Source organism: Ovis aries, chromosome 10 (genome assembly GCF_016772045.2).
Source record: "Ovis aries strain OAR_USU_Benz2616 breed Rambouillet chromosome 10, ARS-UI_Ramb_v3.0, whole genome shotgun sequence".
Classification (NCBI taxonomy): domain Eukaryota; kingdom Metazoa; phylum Chordata; class Mammalia; order Artiodactyla; family Bovidae; genus Ovis; species Ovis aries.
Genome location: NC_056063.1, coordinates 6,107,996 through 6,128,916, shown reverse-complemented (window position 1 = coordinate 6,128,916; position 20,921 = coordinate 6,107,996).

Sequence of the window (20,921 nt, the reverse complement as noted above, 5' to 3'; positions counted from 1 at the left end):
GAGCCTGGTGGGCTGCTGTCTACAGGGTCTCACAGAGTCGGACACGACTGAAGTGACTTAGCATGTATATATAGGAGGAAAAGTGCTAACCAAACTAGACTGCGTATTAAAAAGTAGAGACATTACTTTGCTGACAAAGGCCTGTCTAGTCAAGGCTATGGTTTTTCCAGTAGTTATGTATGGATGTGAGAGTTGCACTACAAAGAAAACTGAGTGCAGAAGAATTGATGCTTTTGAACTGTGATATTAGAGAAGATTCTTGAGAGTCCCTTGGACTGCAAGGGGATCTAACCAGTCAATCTTAAAGGAAATCAGTCCTGAATATTCATTGGAAGGACTGATGCTGAAGCTGAAACTCTAATCCTTTGGCCAACTGATGGGAAGACCTGACTCATTAGAAAAGACCCTGATGCTGGGAAAGATTGAAGGCAGGAGGAGAAGGGGCCGACAGAGGATGAGCTGTTTGGATTGGACCACTGCCTTGATGGACATGAGTTTGAGCAAGCTCCAGGAGTTGGTGATGGACAGGAAAGCCTGGCATGCAGCAGTCTGTGGGGTTGTAAAGTTGGACATGACTGAGAGACTGAACTTATATTTATTAAAAAAATACAAATGTTGTATTCATAACCACAATGTATATATACAAATTCAAAAATTATAATTATTCAGTTTTTCAATTTCTATGTTTGTAAATGTAATTAAATGAGTGTGAGTTAAATTTAACAGTAGGAAAGAAAACATGAATTTTTATATAACACAGAAAATTTGTTGAAAATATCAGCTATTGAATTGACTGCATTTCCCACTGAAAAACCCCAAAGAGTAATTTGCAGAACTTCTTTGGTAATAACTATATGTAAAATGATTTTCCCTGGTTGCTCAGATAAGGAATATATCTGCAATGCAGGAGATGTGGGAGAGATGGATTTTCCTATCCCTGGGTTAGGAAAATCCCCTGGAATAGCAAATGGCAATGAGCTCCAGGATTCTTGCTTGGAAAATTTCATGGACAGAGGAGCCTGGCAGACTAGAGTCCATGGTGTCACAAAGAGTGAGACACAGCAGCATACATGCATAGGTGAAATTACCATTAATTTTTCTTTAAAGGAAATACATAAAATTCCAATTTAATTAATTTTTCCATTCCACATGTATGCTAAAGTGATGTCAAAACATAATGATAGCATAAATTGCATTATTTTTGACTTTCTATTTTGCATTTTCCCCATAATTTATACATGCTACTTGAGGTGCTCATGTGGTTAATTTTTAACTTTGCGGGTGAATTCAAAATGTATTAAAAAGTTAATGCCTAAGAAAAATATATACACTACGGGTCCCTTATATCTAAATTATAGCATTAAGACTGAGCTGTAGCCAACCAGCCTCACATGTACTGCCCTGGTTCTAAGACATGAACTAACACTTGAATGCATTCAGGAATACAAAACTACAAATACAAGCATAGGTGACCTTACAAAGAAGATAATTAATCTCTCTCAGTGGAGTTATTTTTGAGTTTTGGTTTTTCTCATTACTTCCCACAAGAGACTAATCTTCAGATCTGAACTCGATGGCAATAACATGGATGCTGATTCCTGGAACTGATCCCTCTTTGCATCATGCCTGTTGATTCAGTTCATTCTCAGAAACTGGATTCTGGCAACTACCATTGTGAATTCAAATAATGCTATATCATGTCTTGTGTAATGTAAGTATCTTGTAATAATAATTCTAATGCCTTCCAACCATCTCTTGTATCATTGGTATCATTCATTTCCTATATATATGCTTGTATATCTGCATGTTTTTACATAAATATATGAGGAGGCCTGAGAATGCATTACAAATAGCTGAGAAAAGAAGAGAAGTGAAAGGCAAAGGAGAAAAGGAAATGTAGACAAACCTTTCACCCTAATGCAGTGTTCCACAGAATAGCAAGGAGAGATAAGAAAGCCTTCCTCAGCGGTCAATGCAAATAAATCGAGGAAAACAATGGAATGGGAAAGACTAGAGAACTTTTCAAGAAAATTAGAGATACCAGGGGAAAATTTCAGGCAGATGGGCACAATAAAGGACAGAAATGGTATGGACTTAACAGAAGCAGAAGATATTAAGAAGAGGTGGCAAGAATACACATAAGAATTGTACAAAAACAGGACTCTGTGGGAGAGGAAGAGGGTGGGATGGTTTGGAGGAATGGCATTGAAACATGTATAATATCATATATGAAATGAGTCGCCAGACCAGGTTCAATGCATGATACTGGATGCTTGGTGCTGGTGCACTGGGACGACCCAGAGGGATGGTATGGGGAGGGAGGGGGAGGGGGGTTCAGGATGGGGAACAAGTGTATGCCTGTGGTGGATACATGTTGATGTATGGCAAAACCAATACAATATTGTAAAGTAATTAAACTTCAATTAAAATAAATAAATTTATATTTAAAAAAAATTCATGACACAGAAAACCGCAATGGTGTGATCACTCACCTAGAGCCAGACGTCTGGGAATATGAAGTCAAATGGGCCTTAGGGAGCAACGTTATAAACAAAGCTAGAGGAGTTGATGGAATTCCAGTTGAGCTATTTCAAACCCTAAAAGATTATGCTGTGAAAGTGCTGCACTCATTATGCCGGCAAATTTGGAAAATTCAGCAGGGGCCACAGGACTGGAAAAGGTCAGTTTTCATTCCAGTCCCAAAGAAAGGCAATGCCAAAGAATGCTCAAACTACCACACAACTGCACTCATCTCACAGGCTAGTAAAGTAATGCTCAAAATTCTGCAAGCCAGGCTTCAGCAATACGTGAACCGTGAACTTCCAGATGTTCAAGCTGGTTTTAGAAAAGGCTGGGGAACCAGAGATCAAATTGCCAACATCTGCAGGTTCATTGAACAAGCAAGAGAGTTCCAGAAAAAACATCTATTTCTTCTTTACTGACTATGCCAAAGTCTTTGACTGTGTGGATCACAATAAACTGTGGAAAATTCTGAAAGAGATGGGCATACCAGCCCCCCTGACCTGCCCCTTGAGAAATCTGTATGCAGGTCAGGAAGCAACAGTTTGAACTTGACGTGGAACACCAGACTGGTTCCAAATAGGAAAAGGAGTATGTCAAGGCTGTATACTGTCACCCTGCTTTTTCAAATTATTTGCAGTGTACATCATGAAAAACACTAGGGTGGATGAAGCACAAGCTGGAATCAAGATTTTAGGGAGAAATATCAATAACTTCAGATATGCAGATGGCACCACCCTTCATGGCATAAAGTGAAGAACAGAAGAGCCTCTTGATGAAAGTGAAAGAGGAGAGCGAAAAAGTTGGCTTAAAGCTCGACATTCAGAAAATGAAGATCATGGCACTGGTCCCATCATTTCATGGCAAATAGATGGGGAAACAGTGGCATACTATTTTTTGGGCTTCAAAGTCACTGCAAATGGTGACTGCAGCCATAAAATTAAAAGATGCTTACTCCTTGAAAGGAAAGTTACGACAAACCTAGACAGCTATTAAAAACCAGAGACATTCCTTTGTGAACAAATGTCCATCTAATCAAGACTATGGTTTTTCCAGTAGTCATGTAGAGATGTGAGAGTTGGACCATAAGGAAAGCTGAGCACCGAGGAACTGATGCTGTGAACTGTGGTGTTGAAAGTCCCTTGATGTGCAAGAATATCCAACCAGTCCATCCTAAAGGAGATTAGTCCTGAGTGTTCATTGGAAGGAATGATGTTGAACCTGAAACTCCAAAACTCTGGCCACCTAATGCGAAGAGCTGATTCATTTCAAATGACCCTGATGCTAGGAAAGATTGAAGGCAGGAGGAGAAGGGGACAACAGAAGATGAGATGGTTGGATGGCATCACTGACTCAATGCAAATGAGTTTAGGTAAAGTATGGGAGCTGGTGATGGACAGGGAAGTGTGGCATGCTGCAGTCCATGAGGATGCAAAGAGTCAGACATGACTGAGAAAATGAAATGAACTGAACTGAAATCCTTTGACTGTGGATGACAACAAACTGTGGAAAATTCTTCAAGAGATGGGAATATCAGATCACCTGACATGCCTCCTAACAAATCTGTACGCAGGTCAAGAAACAACAGTTAGAACTGGACATGGAACAACAGACTGATTCCAAATAGGGAAAGGGGTATGTCAAGGCTGTATATTGCCACCCTACTTTTTAAACTTATATGCAGTATATATTATGTGAAATTCCAGACTGGTTGAAACACAACCTAGAATCAAGGTTGCCAGGAGAAATATCAATAGCCTCAGATATGCAGATGACACCACCCTTATGGCAAAAGCGAAGAAGAACTAAAGAGCCTCTTGATGAAAGTGAAAGAGGAGAGTTTAAAGAGTAGGCTTAAAACTCAACATTCAGAAAACTAAGATTATGGTGTCAGGTCCCATCCATTCATGACAAATAGATGGGGAAAAATGGAAAGTGACACATTTTATTTTCTTCAGGATGGTGACTGAAGACATGAAATTAAAGACCCTTGCTCCTTGGAAGAAAAGCTATGACAAACTAGCCACCATATTAAAAAGCAGTGACATCACTTTGCCGACAAAGGTCTGTATTGTCAAAGCTATTGTTTTTCCAGTAGTCATGTATGATTGTGAGACTTGGCCCATGAAGAAGTCTAAGCACTGGAGAAAAATACGTTTGAAATGTGGTGCTGGAGAAGAACCTTAAGAGTCCCTTGGATTGCATGGGGATCAAGCCAGTCTATCCTAAAGAAAACCAATCCTGAATATTCATTGGAAGGACCAATGCTGAAGTTGAAACTCTAACACTGGAAAAGGCCTTAATGCTAGGTAAGATTGAGGGCAGGCAGATAAGGGGGTGACAGGATGAGATGGTTGGATGGCATCACCAACTCAAAGAACATGAGTTTGAGGAAATTCTGGGAGATAGTGAAAGACAGGGGAGTCTGGCATGCTGCAGTCCATGGAGTTGCAAAGAGTTGAGCATGACTCAGTGACCGAACAATATCAACAAAAACACCAACCTTGGATGTTCTTGTCTATTTTTTCTTTTTTCATTCTTTTTTATCTTTGCTTTCCTGCTTTTGATGGTTGTATTAATATATCATCTATCTTAGAGACATTCCTCAGCTGTATCCAGACTACTAATAAGCTCATCAAATGCACTTTTCTTTTTTGTTAAAGTATTTTTTTACATTCATTTTTTTGGTCTTAGGATTTCTGTCTTTCTGTTTATACCACCCATTTGTTCTTGCATGATGTCCATTGTTCCATTAGAGCCCTTATCATATCATTCATAATTTTGTGGTCATTCTAATACACTTGCCTTGTGTGGTTCTAATCCTTGCTTTCTCCCTTCAAATTGTGCTTTGGTCCTACTGTTTTATTTATTTATTTTTATTTTTTTTTTGGTATGCCTCATAAGTTTTCCTGATTGCAAGGCTTGATGTCCCAGGTAAAAGGAGCTGTGATGAAAAGTCCTTAGTAATGTGGTCTCTGGTCGTGTGGGGAGAGGCAGAGTTCTACAGCCCCCTGATTCTGTCCCAGTCTTTTAGTGAGTGTATGCCTCCAAATCATAACAGTTTCTCAGTTTTTTCTCTCCCTTTAGTGGGACAAAATGACTGAAGCGAACTGGAGTTAGGAATTTTCATTTCCTGGGTCAATTTGACTCTGACAATGCCCCAATACTTTGAGTTCTAGTTAACTAGTTTCCCCAGAGGGCAGGCCTTGTTGTTGTTGTTGTTGTTGTTGTTTTAATGTTTCTGATGTTGCTGCTGCTAAGTCGTGTCAGTAGTGTCCAACTCTGTGTGACCCCATAGATGGCAGCCCAACAGGCTCCTCTGTCCATGGGATTCTCCAGGCAAGAATACTGGAGTGGGTTGCCATTTCCTCTGCAATGCACGAAAGTAAAAAGTGAAAGTGAAAGTGAAGTCGTTTCTGACTCTTAGCAACCCCGTGGACTATAGCCTATCAGGCATCTCCATCCATGGGATTCTCGAGGCAAGACTACTAGAGTGTGTTCCAGTGTAGTGAAAAATGGTTACTGCCCTCCTTCCATTTCTGGAAGCACAAAAGGATTTTTCTCCAGAATTTTCTACTGGAACTTGCATGAGCTTCTAGAGGTAAACCACACAATATTGTTCCCCATTGCCCCACGACTGGATCTCTTTGGAGTTTTAAACTCTAGTTGATCAGACTGGGCCTCCAGTACTTTGTCAATTAGAGGTCAGATTTTCCCACCCTGACATTGGCTCTCAAGGTGGTTTTCACTGCACTGATTCTGCTGTTCTAGTCGCCTGTCTGTCTCTCCAGCCGCAGTGATTTGTCCTGTGTCCTTCACTTTGGAATCCAAGAAGAGTTGTTTATTATTTTTCAGTCTATTTAGCTTTTCACTTGCTATTAGAGTGCAGTGGCAATTTCCAAACTTGTTGTATGTGGAATCAGAAGCTTTCAAAGTACTAAATATGGAAAGTCAACTTTTGTAGGACTGTCTGTCTTTACTATTTTCTTCTCAATTTTGGAATTAGATCTCTTGAATATTAATGATATCCAAATTACTCTTAAGTTCTCCATGTCCCTTGTCCTTTGTGAGAGCTTTTTTATGAATGAAGTTTGATCTAGGTAAGATATAATACATGTCTAATTCCACATGTTAAAAGCATTACTTTAAATTCATATGTTATAGTTTTCTTTCAGTTTCCAAATAAATAGCACTCATCTATTTTTTAGATTACATGCATCTGCAAATCAGCATACATATAACTGTGTCTTAAACTGAATTAGGTCAAGGATGTTTATTTTATTTAATTGGTAAATAATACACATGAAAAAATTCCAAATTGCATCAACATTTTCTTAAAGATACGTTTTTCTCATTATCACACAGTGGGGAAGAGGTCATTATCATGTAATTTAATGTAATGCCTATAAGATATCTACCTCTCCCAAAATAAGACAAGAATGTTTTCCATTATTAGTTTGACTCTTGTGGTTTTTAGAATGCCTAAAAATAATCATTATTTTTCTCTTTAAAAATATTTGCTTGCATTATTTTATTTTTTTCAGTCATTAAACATTAACTATGTTACTTTGTACACTTTTTTGAAAGGAAATTTAGGGTTCATTAGTTCTCAACCAATCTGAGGTCCTAAATTTATTGTGTGAGGGTAACAAGTGTAAGTTCCCTAATTATGGTGCTATTTGCAAGTTTAATGCAGCCTGATTGGTTTCTGCAGGCCTTTCCCATGTGCTCACTTTTGGTTTCCTATCACTTCTATTCTACATATGTCATTCAGAGAACTCCATTAAAACCAGGGTAGTTATTAATTACATTTTTGTTAGCATGGGTGATTTGCCTTACACATTCTTTTTTATCTGAGAAAACGTTCCCTTGTCCAATTTTTGAAGATTTTGTTTAATCAGATCCCTGAGCTAATGAACACCATGCTTAAAACTATTTGAAGTTATTTTTTAATATTTAATGATAGTATGGAATAAATTGAAAATTTGCTGAATTTTTGTTATATTTTAAAAATAATAGCTTTTAAAGTAATGAGTTTAACCAAATTTACTTTGAAACAAATTACTTTAGACTATAAATTCAAAATCATTTTTAAATGAAGTAAAGCTTCCCTTAAATAAGAGAGTCTATAGCAGATTGTTACTAAAGGATATGTTGTTGTTAATTGATGATCAAAAATTTTAACGGAAAATTGCTTGTCAATTCAAAAAGATACCCAAAGCACATGTCTGGGTATTTTTCCTCTTTTGAAACTCTATTTTGTCTCAAGGCCAAAAAAATCTGCTTGATAGTATATGGGAAGAAAATCTCTCATTGAATTTAATAATGAAAAGCATTTATTTTCATTGTTTTGTCTTTATATTTGTAGCAGAAGCCTTGCATACCTTACACTGTCATATTTATTCATGGGAAATAATGTTCAGCTTTCTCAAAAATGAGTTCTATTAGTGAATTTCCAGACCAGAAGATAATGGATTTCTAAGCACTATAAAAAATGTTTCCTAAGTCATGAATATCCTCAGTCTTTGCATGGGAATATATAATTTGGAATATCTCATGATAAAGAAAAGTGGAGGGAAAGACTGTAGTAATTGAAGACACATCTTTTCAATTTACTGTAGAGGCATTTTCCTGGAGAAGGAAATCACAAACCACTTCAGTATCCTTGCCTGGAGAATTCCATGGACAGAGGAGCCTGGTGGGCTACAGTCCATGGGGTAGTAAAGAGTCGGACACGATTGAGCAACTAACACAGACACACAGAGGCATTTTATTCAGCATATATGCCTGATATACTTCTCCTAACCACCCTAAAACTCTGTCCCTACATTGAAAGCATCATTGATTCTATTCTCACACATCCTCCATGTGCATGGCGCCACCTGTTCTGCAACAGTATAGCTCCAACACCTGGCCTTCCTCCACTTTGTATTACTCATCAAGCACATGTGTAGAAGTTTCATGTTTGCAATCTGTTCCTCGTGTGAATCCTCAGTTCTTTGTGAAGTTGTAATGTATAGGGGGTTAAGAATAGAACTAGAGAGATCAGTTGGCTTTACATACAGCCTAACTGGATGTCTGCCATCATGGTGTGATCTGAGATCTGCTTGCAACTAGCACAGCTTGAAATAAGCCTTAATCAATCCAAAATGATGCTCGAATCTGCCAGAAGAGTAGAAATCCACTTCTTATATCTAAATATTTCAGTTCCCCAAAAAGTAAGTTGAGGAAAAATAATTATGTAATTCACATGGTAGAAAGAATTATATATGTAATCTATTATAGTAGGTACAAAATAATTGGAGTTATTGTGATTTAAAGTATAATGAAACAAAAATCTCAAAATATGATGAATAAAAAGCAATAGCATCTGCAAAAGAAAAACTAATATACATCAAGTAACATTTTGGCTTTGGGGTAAAGAATTTGCATACCAATGAAGGAGATGTGGGCTCATTCCTTGGGTGGAGAAGTTCCCTTGAAGGAGGAAATAGCAACCCACTCCAGTATCTCTTACCTGGTAGATCCCAGGGACAGAGGAGTCTGGAGGGAACAGTCCATGGGGTTGCAAAGAGTAGGGCATGACTTAGCAATCAAGCAAAAGAACAATTCTTGATTCCAGTCTTATCTCTGCATGCAAATATGTTCGCAATACACACACACACACACACACACACACACACACACACACACACACACAGATGCATCTGGACTGCCCCAGTGGCTCAGTGGCAAATAATTTACCTCAATGCAAGTGATGGCAGGAAGTATGGTTTTGATCCTGGCATTGGGAAGGAAATGGCAACCTACTCGACTATTCTTGCCTGGGAAAGCCCATGGACAGGGAGCCTGGGGGACTATAGTCCATGAGGTTGTTATTTAGCAACTAAACAACAAAAATGTCATATCTGCATAATTTAAAACAGTTTTTTTTTGAGATAACATATAATAAAGGCACACATAATTAATTATGTATTTATCATTTTCATGAGAGCTATCACTTATTTGACAAACATTCTTGTCTGTCATTTTGTTCCCAGGGATTGATTTAGGGGCTAGCAAATAATGCATTATCTATTTAATAAACTATAAAACTTATTTGTATATGTAGTATATATTTGTTGAACTATTTGCTTTAAAAATGCTACCCTTTATCACACCAGAGAAATAAAAATCTGTGGGCTTCCACTGTGGCTTAGCAGAAAAGAATTCATCTAAAATGCAAGAGACACAGGAGATGCAGCTTCGATCCCTGTGTGGGGAAAATACCTTAGAGAAGAGAGAGCAACCCATTCCAGTATTCTTGCCTGGAGAATCCCATGGGCAGAGGAGCCTGGTGGGCTACAGGCCATGGGGTCCCAAAGAGTTGGATACAACTAAATCAACTGAGAATGCACTCACTGGTTAGTGATAACTTTAAAATATAACTGTGGGTCTCCACAGGAAATACACTTAAGTTAATTGTAAGACAGAATCCTGGGTTGAATTTTATTCCTCAAAATGATATGTTGAGGTTGTAGTCCCAGGTACTTGTGAATGTAACCTGGAAATAAGATCTTTACAATTGTAGGCAAGTTAGTAATGAATCATATTGGATTAGTGAGTATGCATGTGTGCTCAGTACTGTGCAACTCTTTGCAACCCCATGAACTGTAGCCCATCAGGCTTCTCTCTCTATGGGACTTTACAGGCAAGAATACTGGAATGGGTTGCCATTTCCTTCTCCAGGGGATCATCCCGACCCAGGGACTGAAGCTGCATCTCTCATGTCTCAGGCATTGGCACTTTGCCACTTGCACCACTTTAGAAAGGTGGGCCCTAAATCCACTGATTAATTAATAACAGAAAGGAAAACGAAACTGACATACTGAAAAAAGAGATGCAGAGATACCTAGGAGAGTGAAACTGTTAGTCACTCAGTTGTGCCAGACTCTTGTGACCCCATGAACTGTAGCCCATCAGGATTCTCCCTCCATAGGATTTTCCAGGCAAGAATACGGGAGTGGGTAGCCATTTCCTTCTCCAATTACAGTGGTAGAAACTGGACTTATGCTGCCAGAAACCCCAGATGCCAAGGATTCCCAGCTACCTCTAGACAATAGGAAGAGGCAAGAAAGAATTATTCCCCTGACCCTTCAGAGAGAGAGACCAGCCCTGCTGACATCTTAATTTTAGGCTTCTAACCTCCATATTCTCCTGTTCTAAGTCACTCAGTCTGTGGTACTTTGTTGTGGCAGTTACAGGGATTATAGAGAGTAAAAGGAATTTTATAAGCTATATTCAAGAAAAAAGGAGAAGATTGGGTTAACAGCAAGGAAAACCACTGAAATATTAATAGATTTTTATAGACTGGACTACTGGCTTTTATGATCATTTAGGATATTCTGGGAACTTACCTTTTTCAGCCTATCATTTCACAACTACCTTTCCTGCAATTTACCCTTATCTGAACACATACAATATCTTTATATGTGCTCATAATTCTGCTGGAAGTGATAATACTTTCATCTCTTTCTGATTAAATAATAACTGTTATCTACAACCCATTTCAACAGCAAATTGCCCCATCCTCTATCCTACCAACCAAGGGTAATATCAGTATGCCACTGTTTCCTTCTTTATAGCAAGTAAACAAGTGTTTCCTGATTGTATTATGGTTGTCAGTATGAAAATGCATTGTTGCATTATTTTTTGAGAACAAAAACAACATCTTATTGATCTTTGAATCTTTAACTACACTGATCATAGGACTTTGAACAGTATTTGTAATCAAGTAATTAATTAAATAAATAAACTGTGATACAGAGAAAATATTTCTCTAGGAGACTATCTTTCTAAGATAGTATCCAAAAAAAAATGGAATCATAAATCTTCAAAAAATAAACTGAAAATGACTATTAAAGAATAACACTAAGAAAGAATTTGATTGAAAATATGAGAAACAGTTAATAAAAGATGCATATGAATGGAGCTAAGGCACATTTTATCTGAAGCAGGCAAGGCAGAGACCAAAATTTACATTTCCTATTAGTGCTTATTATGTCCATGTATAGATGTCCAAGGTCTGGGATTGACCTTCATGATGTCAGTAGATGAAGCATGTAAGAGATGCATTTTTTGACAAGTTATATAATCAACACTCCTCCCAAAATATTTATGTATCTCCTTTCTTCTTTTATTCACTTAAGGTATGAAGAGGAGTGCCATATTTCAGATTGGGCTCTTTCAATAAGCAGAGCATTTTTATTATAGATATCAGCTGCAGTACATATTTGGTAAATCTTAATAACATCCTCTTACACCTACACAATAAATTACTAGTAAAAACTGCTTTGGCTGTGATATTTTCACTATTTGTATTATCATCAATTCTTATGTAAGCCTATATTCCAATTTTGAAAAGAAACTCTTTCACAAACATTTTGACGTTTGAGTAACTTAATGCCTGATTAAAATATTTTCTAATGTCAAATTTCTCTTCAAAAAGCATTAGGCATATTTATAATTGTAACTAGCACCCTTCCCTCAAGATGGCTAATATGCTATTTCTGTACACTGATTTTCTGTAACTTTCACTTTCTTTTTTTCTGTGTCCCAAAATTAGTGACTTAAGTTTTCAAGTTAAAATTTAATTCCCTCACAATCAAGGTCTCTCAGTGTGCACTATTCATAACCTATAAAGAGATGAGCATAAGATTTTGTAAATTTGAGTATATTTTTATAAAAATACTTAAAAATCACTCACATATTCTTATTCACTATATTATTTGTTATATATTATCCGATAAAGTACTGGAGATCAATGGAGAAATAACTTCAGAAAGAATGAAGGGATGGAGCCAAACCAAAAACAATACCCAGTTGCAGATGTGACTGGTGATAGTAACAAGGTCGGATGCTGTAAAGAGCAATATCACATAGGAATCTGGAATGTTTGGTCCATGAATCAAGGCAAATTGGAAGTGATCAAACAGCAAATGGCAAGAGTGAACATCAACATTCTAGGAATCAGCGAACTAAAATGGACTAGAATGGGTGAATTTAACTCAGATGACCTTTATATCTGCTACTGTGGGCAGGAATCCCTTAGAAGAAATGGAGTAGCCATCATAGTCAACAAGAGTCCAAAATGCAGTACTCTGATGCAGTCTCAAAAATGACAGAATGCTCTCTGTTCCTTTCCAAGGCAAACCATTCAATATCAACGGTAAAGTCTATGCCTTCACCAGTAATGCTGAAGAAGCTGTAGTTGAACAGTTCTATGAAGACCTACAAGACCTTATAGAATTAACACCCCAAAAAAGATGTCATTTCATTATAAGGGACTGGAATGAAAGAGTAGGAAGTCAAGAAACACCTGGAGTAACAGGCAAGTTTGGCTTTACAGTACAGAATGAACCAGGGCAAAGCCTAAGAGAGTTCTGCCAAGAGAATGCACTGGTCATAGAAAACACTCTCTTCCAAGAACATAAAAGAAGACTCTACACATGGAAGTGACCAGATGGTCAAAACCAAAATCAGATATATTACATTTTTTGCAACCAAAGATGGAGAAGCTCTATACAGTCAGCAAAAACAAGACCTAGAATAGACTGTGGCTCAGACCATGAACTTTTTATTGCCAAATTCAGGCTTAAATTGAAGAAAGTAGGGAAAACCACTAGACCATTCAGGTATGACCTAAATCAAATCCCTTACAACTATACAATGGAAGTGAGAAATTGATTTAAGGGACTAGATCTGATAGATAGAATGCCTGATGAACTATGGATGGAGGTTTGTGACATGGTACAAGAAACAGGAATCAAGACCATCCCCATGGAAAAGAATTTTTTTTAAAAAAATGGCTATCTAAGGAGGCCTTACAAATTGCTGTGAAAAGAAGAGAAGTGAAAAGCAAAGGAGAAAAGGAAAGATATATACTCATTTGAATGCAGAGTTCCTAAGAATAGCAAGGAGAGATAAGAAAGTCTTCCTCAGTGACCAATGCAAAGAACTAGAGGAAAACAATAGAATGGGGAAGACTAGAGATCTCTTCAAGAAAATTAGAGATAGCAAGGGAACATTATATGGAAAGATGGGCTCAATAGAGGACAGAAAAGGTAAGAGGTGGCAAGAAAACACAGGAGAACTGTACAAAAACATCTGCATGACCCAGATAATCACAATGGTGCAATCACTACCCTAGAGGCAGACATCCTGGGATGTGAAGTCAAGTGGGCCTTAGGAAGCATCAGTACGAACAAAGCTAGTGGAGGTGATGGAATTCCAGTGGAGCTATTTCAAATACTGAAAGATGATGCTATGAAAATGCTGCACTCAATATGCCAGCAAATTTGGAAAACTCAGCAGTGGCCACAGGACTGGAAAAGGTCAGTTTTCATTCCAATCCCAAAGAAAGGCAATACCCAAGAATGATCAAACTATCACACATTTGCACTCATCTCACACACTAGTAAAATGCTCAAAATTCTCCAAGCCAGTCTTCAGCAAAACGTGCACAATGAACTTCCAGATGTCCAGGCTAGTTTTAGAAAAGGCAGAGGAACCAGAGGTCAAATTGCCCACATCCGCTGGATTATGGAAAAAGCAAGGTAGTTCCAGACAAACATCTGTTTCTGCTTTATTGACTATGCCACAGCCTTTGACTGTGTGGATCACAATAAACTGTGAGAATTCTGAAAGAGATGAGCCTACTTGACCACCTGACCTGTCTCTTGAGAAACCTGTATGCAGGTCAGGAAGCAACACTTTGAACTGGACATGGAACGACAGACTGGTTCCAAATAGGAAAAGGAGTACATCAAGGCTGTATATTGTCACCGTGATTATGTAACTTATATGCAGAGTTCATCATTAAAATGCTGGGCTGGGTGAAGTACAAGCTGGAATCAAGATTGCCAGGAGAAATATCAATAACTTCATATATGCAGATGACACCACCCTTATGGCAGAAAGTGAAAAAGAAGTAAAGGGCATCATGATGAATGTGAAAGAGGAGAGTGAACAAGTTGGCTTAAAACTCAACATTCAGAAAACGAAGATCATGTCATCTGGTCCTGTCACTTCATGGCAAATAGATGGGGAAACAGTGGGAAAAGTAGCTGACTTTATTCTGGGGGGCTCCAAAATCTGCAGATGTTGACAGCAGCCATGAAATTAAAAGACACTTACTCCTTGGCAGGAAAGTTATGACCAACCTAAGCAGCACATGAAAAAGCAGAGACATTGCCAACAAAGATCCATCTAGTCAAAGCTATGGTTTTTGCAGTGGTCATGTATGGATGTGAGAGTTGGACTATAAGGAAAGCTGAGCACCAAATAATTCATGCTTTTGAACTGTGTTGTTGGAGAAGACTCTTGAGAGCCCTTTGGACTACAAGGAGGTCCAACCAGTCCATCCTAAAGGAGATCAGTCCTGGGTGTTCAGTGGAAGGATTGATGTTGAAGCTGATACTCCTCCAATACTTTGGCCACCTGGTGTGAGAGCTGACTCATTGGAAAATATTTTGATACTGGGAGGGATTGGGGGCAGGAGGAGAAGGGGATGTCAGAGGATGAGAGGGCTGGATGACATCACCAACACAATGGACATGGGTTTTGATGGACTCTGGGAGTTGGTGATAAACAGAGAGGCCTGGCATACTGTGGTTCATGGGGTCACAAAGAGTCAGACACGACTGAGCGACTGAACTGAACTGAACACTATTTGTTTTTGGAGAAAATTTTCTAATGTCTTTAAACCAAAGATATAAATGTAAATAACTGAAATGACTGGAATTCTAAGTGGCATAGAAACTAACTGGATAGATGTTCGATGAAACTGTCTCAGTAATTCAAGTCTACTTGGGTTCCACTCCATCTCACTATGTAATCTGACTTCTCTCTCAGATGTTGTTGTTTTCATCTGTTTTTTCTTTTCATTTGTTGAGTGACTCTGCATATTTCATTTCAGTGATTTAAGTAAAGATAAAAATTATTGAAAATCATAACCTATTATAAAAATCACTAATATTGTTAGTTGTTCAGCAACCTTTAATAGTCTTATGTGCAACATATCTTTTAAACCAATGTTTTCAACTGGAGGTGCTTTTGCCTTGAGGAGACATTTGGCAGGGTCTGGAGACATTTTTGTTTGTCAATACAAGAGTTATGCTCCTGAAATCTAACAGAAGCCAGGGATGCTGCTCAACATTCTACAATGCACAGATCCCTGCAGTAAAGAATTGCCTTGTCCAAAATGTCAATGGGGTCAATATTGAGAAACTATTACTTATTCTTTTCACAATTCCTATGATACGTAAGGTGACTATAATGTTAACAACTTGCCAGCATCACAAAGAAAATAAATTATTGAACTAGGATTTAACCTAAGCAAACTCAAGCAGTTTGGCAAAAAGTACATAGTAGCATCAACTGCTGTGCTTTCTCACTGATGTTATCATATACAACTTAAGGGATGACTCTCAATGATATTTAACTTCTGGTATTCACACCATTGTTAACACTCTCAATTTGGGTGTAATATGGCCCCAGGAACTTGTTTATAGGGTAAAATGTAGCAAAAATATTGGAAGATCATCTCTAGTATTAGGTTATTAAAGACTGACTTTTCATTGTGGTTTTGATTTTTATTTCCTGGATAGTTAGAGATACTTAATACCTTTTCATACACTTGATGGTCATTTCTATGTCTTCTTTGGGAAGCTGTCTACTTGAGTCCACAGCTTATTTTTAAATCAGTTAATTACATTTTTTGCTATTGAGTTACAGGAATTCTGTATATATTTTGAAGATTAATATCTTATATTATATGTAGTTTTCAAATATTGTTTCTCTTCCTCCCTTTTTCCTGGCAGTTTTTTATTTTCTTTTTTTTTCTTTTTTTCCGATTTGATGTGCAGAATATTTTTCTTTTATGTAGTCTCACTTATTTACTTTTGCTATTGTTGCCTTCATTTTTGCTGTCATATCATGAAATCATTGCCAAAGTTAGAGAGAGACAAGTATTGTATGATGTTTTTTATATGTGCAATCTAAACATGACACAAATGAGATTATGTACAAAACAGAAACAAACTTACAGACACAGAGAACAAATTTGTAAATGCTCAAAAGGGAAGAGGGGGAGGGATAAATTGGGAATTTTGGATTAGCATATGTAAACTATTATATGCAGAGTGAATAAACAACAAGGACTTATTGCATTGCACAAAGAACTATATTCAAGATCCTGTAATATCATAGTGGAGAAGAATATGAATTAGAATATATATATATATATATATATAAATGTATATACTTGAATCACTTTGCTCTACACAAGAAACTAACACATTGTAATCCAACTGTGCTTTAAGAAAACAAGTTTTTTAAGTTAGAAAATGATTTCATAGTCAAACCAATGTTATGAAGTTTCTCCCTTATGTTTTCTTCTAGTAGTTTTATAGCTTTTTCAAGTCTTTTCTACTTTGAGTTAAATTTTATGTATGGTAATGTAAGGTAAAAGTCTGGTTTCCTTCCTTTGTTTGTGGATTTCTAGCTTTCCTAGCACAGATTGGTTGAAGAAGTTATCCTTTTCCTGTTGTGCATTTTTGGCACCATGTCACAGATCAATTGCTCCTATATTAAGGAATTTAATTTTTGGCTGTCTATTCTGTTCTATTGATCTGTATATCTGTGTTTATGTCAATACCTGTGTATAGCTATAAATCTGTCATACTGTTTTGCTGATCACTGTAACTTTGTAATACAGTTTGAACTCAGGAAGTAAGATGCCCCTAGATTTGACCTTCTAAGCATTAATTTGGTTATCCATGGTCTTTTGTGGTTTTATATGAATGATAGAATTGTTTTTTTTTTTTTCTTTCTGAAAAAAAAAAAAATGCTATCAGGACTTTTTTTGTTGTTATTGTTGTTCAGTCCCTAAGCCATGTCTGACTCTGTGACCCCATGAACTACAAGGATTGTATTGTTCCATATATCACTTTGGGTAAGCATATTTTAACAGTATTAAGTGTCTCAATCTATGATGATGAGATGCCTTTCCTCTTCTTTGTATCTTCTATAAGTTTGTCATAGTTTTTAATACACAAGTCTTTCATATTCTTAAAAATAGAACTACCATCTGTTCAGTTCAATTCAGTCACTCAGTATTGTCTGACTCTTTGTGACCCCATGTACTGCAGCCTGCCCAGCCTCCCTGTCTATCACTGACACCTGGAGCTTGCTCAAACTCATGTCCATCAAGTCAGTGATGTTATTCAACCATCTCATCCTCTGTTGTCCCCTTCTCCTCCTGCCTTCCATCTTTCCTAGAATCGGGGTCTTTTCCAATGAGTCAGTACTTTGCATCAGGTGGCCAAAGCATTGGAACTTCAGCTTTAACATAAGAGCTTCTGATGAATATTCAGGACAGATTTCCTTTAGGACTGGCTAAAGAACTACCGTGTAATCCAGCAAATCTGCTTCTTTGTATAATCTGCTTCTTTGTATTTATACAGAAAAAGAAATCAGAATTTCAAAGAGATGTTTGCACTTGCATGTTCACTGAAGCACTATCTATACTAGCCAAGTTATGGAAACAACATCAATATCCATCAACAGATGAATAGATAATGAAAATGTGGCATGCATATACCATGGAACATCATTCAGCCTTAAAAAAGAAGAGAATTTTGCAATAATGCAACAACATGGATGAGACTTGAAGATATATATGTAAGTGAAATAAATCAATCACAGAAAGTCAAAGACTTCACGATTGAACTATGAGGTAACTAAAATAGTTAAATTTACAGATTCAGTGAGTAAGACGCTCATTACCAGGGACTGGTGGGAGGGGATAGTGTATAGTTACTAGTTCAGTTCAGTCAGTCAGTCATGTCCGATTCTTCATTACCCCATGAATCACAGCACACCAGGCCTCCCTGTCCATCAACAACTCCCAGAGTTCACTCAGACTCACGTCCATCGAGTCAGTGATGCAATCCAGGCATCTCATCCTCTGTCGTCCCCTTCTCCTTATGCCCCCAATCCCTCCCAGCATCAGAGTCTTTTACAATGAGTCAACCCTTCACATGAGGTGGCCAAAGTACTGGAGTTTCAGCTTTAGCATCATTCCTTCTGAAGCAATCCCAGGGCTAATCTCCTTCAGAATGGACTGGTTGGATCTCCTTGCAGTCGAAGGGACTCTCAAGAGTCTTCTCCAACACCACAGTTAAAAAGCATCAAATCATCGGCACTCAGCTTTCTTCACAGTCCAACTCTCACATCCATACATGACCACTGGAAAAACGATAGCCTTGACTAGATGGACCTTTGTTGGCAAAGTAATGTCTCTGCTTTCAATATGCTGTCTAGGTTGGTCATAATTTTTCTTCCAAGGAGTGAGAGTCTTTTAATTTCATGGCTTCAGTCACTATCTGCAGTGATTTTGGAGCCCCCAAAATATAAAGTCTGACACTGTTTCCACTGTTTCCCTATCTTTTCCCATAAAGTGAAGGGACCAGATGCCATGACCTTCATTTTCTGAATGTTGAGCTTTAAGCCAAAATGGCTTAAAGTTTTAGTTAAACATTCTGACAAAACTTTAGGTATCCAGTGTGCATGTACAATCAACTTAATCTACTGTACACTTAAATATGTGTTAAAGGTTATATTTCATATTGTGGCTTTACTAAGGAAAAATAAAATTTAAAAAATAGAACATTTTTCTTATTATAATATGTCTGTGTCATAACTAGCCAGTACACACAGTCTCTGTGTGTTTTTTTTCAATTAAAGTATAATCACTTTACATCATTATATTAGTTTCACATGTCCAACACAGTGATTCAAAAATTTTAATAGAGTCTACTCCTCTTAAAGTTATTACAAAATACTGGCTATGTTTACTGGCCTGCACAACATATCCTTGTAACTTATTTATTTTAAATGTAATAGTTTGTGTCTCCTAACCCCCATGCCTGTATTGCTCCACTCCGTTCTCTCTCCCTCCCCTCATTGGTAACCATTAGTTTGATTTCCATATTTTTCTGTCTTTTTTTATGTTCTGTTATATTCCTTTGTTTGTTTTTGTTTAATAGATGAATTCGCTGAAAATTTATCTTTGAAAAATGTTCACAAGACTGTTATACCTTTTTTAGAGAAAGAAAATATACTATAATCTTTATCTATAGAGTACCTTTAAACAGCTGTCAACATATGGTTGGTATGAACAAATTAATGAGGCAAAATAGCTCAGTGGATAATTTATTATTTTCATTTGCAATGTAAGTGTCACAGCTACTACAATGTTAATGCATACACAAGTCATCATTTAAATGTATCATGCCAATTACAATGATTGATTATCAAAAGCTTTATTGAGACTTTATTGTCATAAGTGCTGATGTAAATTAATTAATAGCTAATAAATATTGTAACCTTTCAATCACCAAAATATGTTACCTGATTTTAAAGCATAAAGAAAAGAACTCCAGTTAACAGGATTGTCAGAAAATAACAATATAACCACTATTTTGTAAAATTGCACACCTTAAAACTATATTCCTGATCAAGGTGGTAAAAATCAATTTGATTTACTTCTCTCATCATGTGAAATTTAGGTTCCTGTTCCTAATCCAATATTCTGTAGAAATCAAACATAAATACAAGCTCTTCTCGTGTAATTCAAGGGTATAATTTATTATAATCATCAGCACTCTTAAATATTTATCAGTTATAAATCAGTAAAATAAAAACAGGAATATCGCTGTGTCTTGAACTCTCCAAACGATACAGTATCTGGTACATAGTGACTCCCAGTCTATATTTATTGACATATTAAAAATGTAAAACTGTTTTGAAGCTATATTAAACTGTATTAACTGTATTTATATTTTTTAATTGCAATGAAAGCTTATTTTTTTTGCCAGCAAAGTAATCCTCAAATCTCCAAGCGAGGCTTCAACAGAGAACTTTCAATGTTCAAGATGAATATAGAAAAGGCAGAAGAACCAGAGATTAAACACTGCCAACATCCCTTGGATCATAGAAAAAGCAAGAGAATTACGGATAAACATCTACTTTTGATTAGTTGACTATGCTAAAATGTTTGACTGTGTGGATCACAACAAACTGTGGAAAATTCTGAAAGAGATGGAATACCAGACCACCTCACCTGCCTCCTGACATGAAACTTGTATTCATGTTGAGAAGCAACAGTTAGAATTGGACTTGGAAAAATGAACTGGTTCCAAATTGTGAAAGGAGTACACCAAGTCTGTATATTGTCACCCTACGTATTTAACTTATATGCAGAGCACATTATGAGAAATGTCAAGCCAATGAAGCACAAGCTGGAATTAAGATTTCAGAGAGAAATACCATTATCCTCAGATATGCAGATGACACCACCT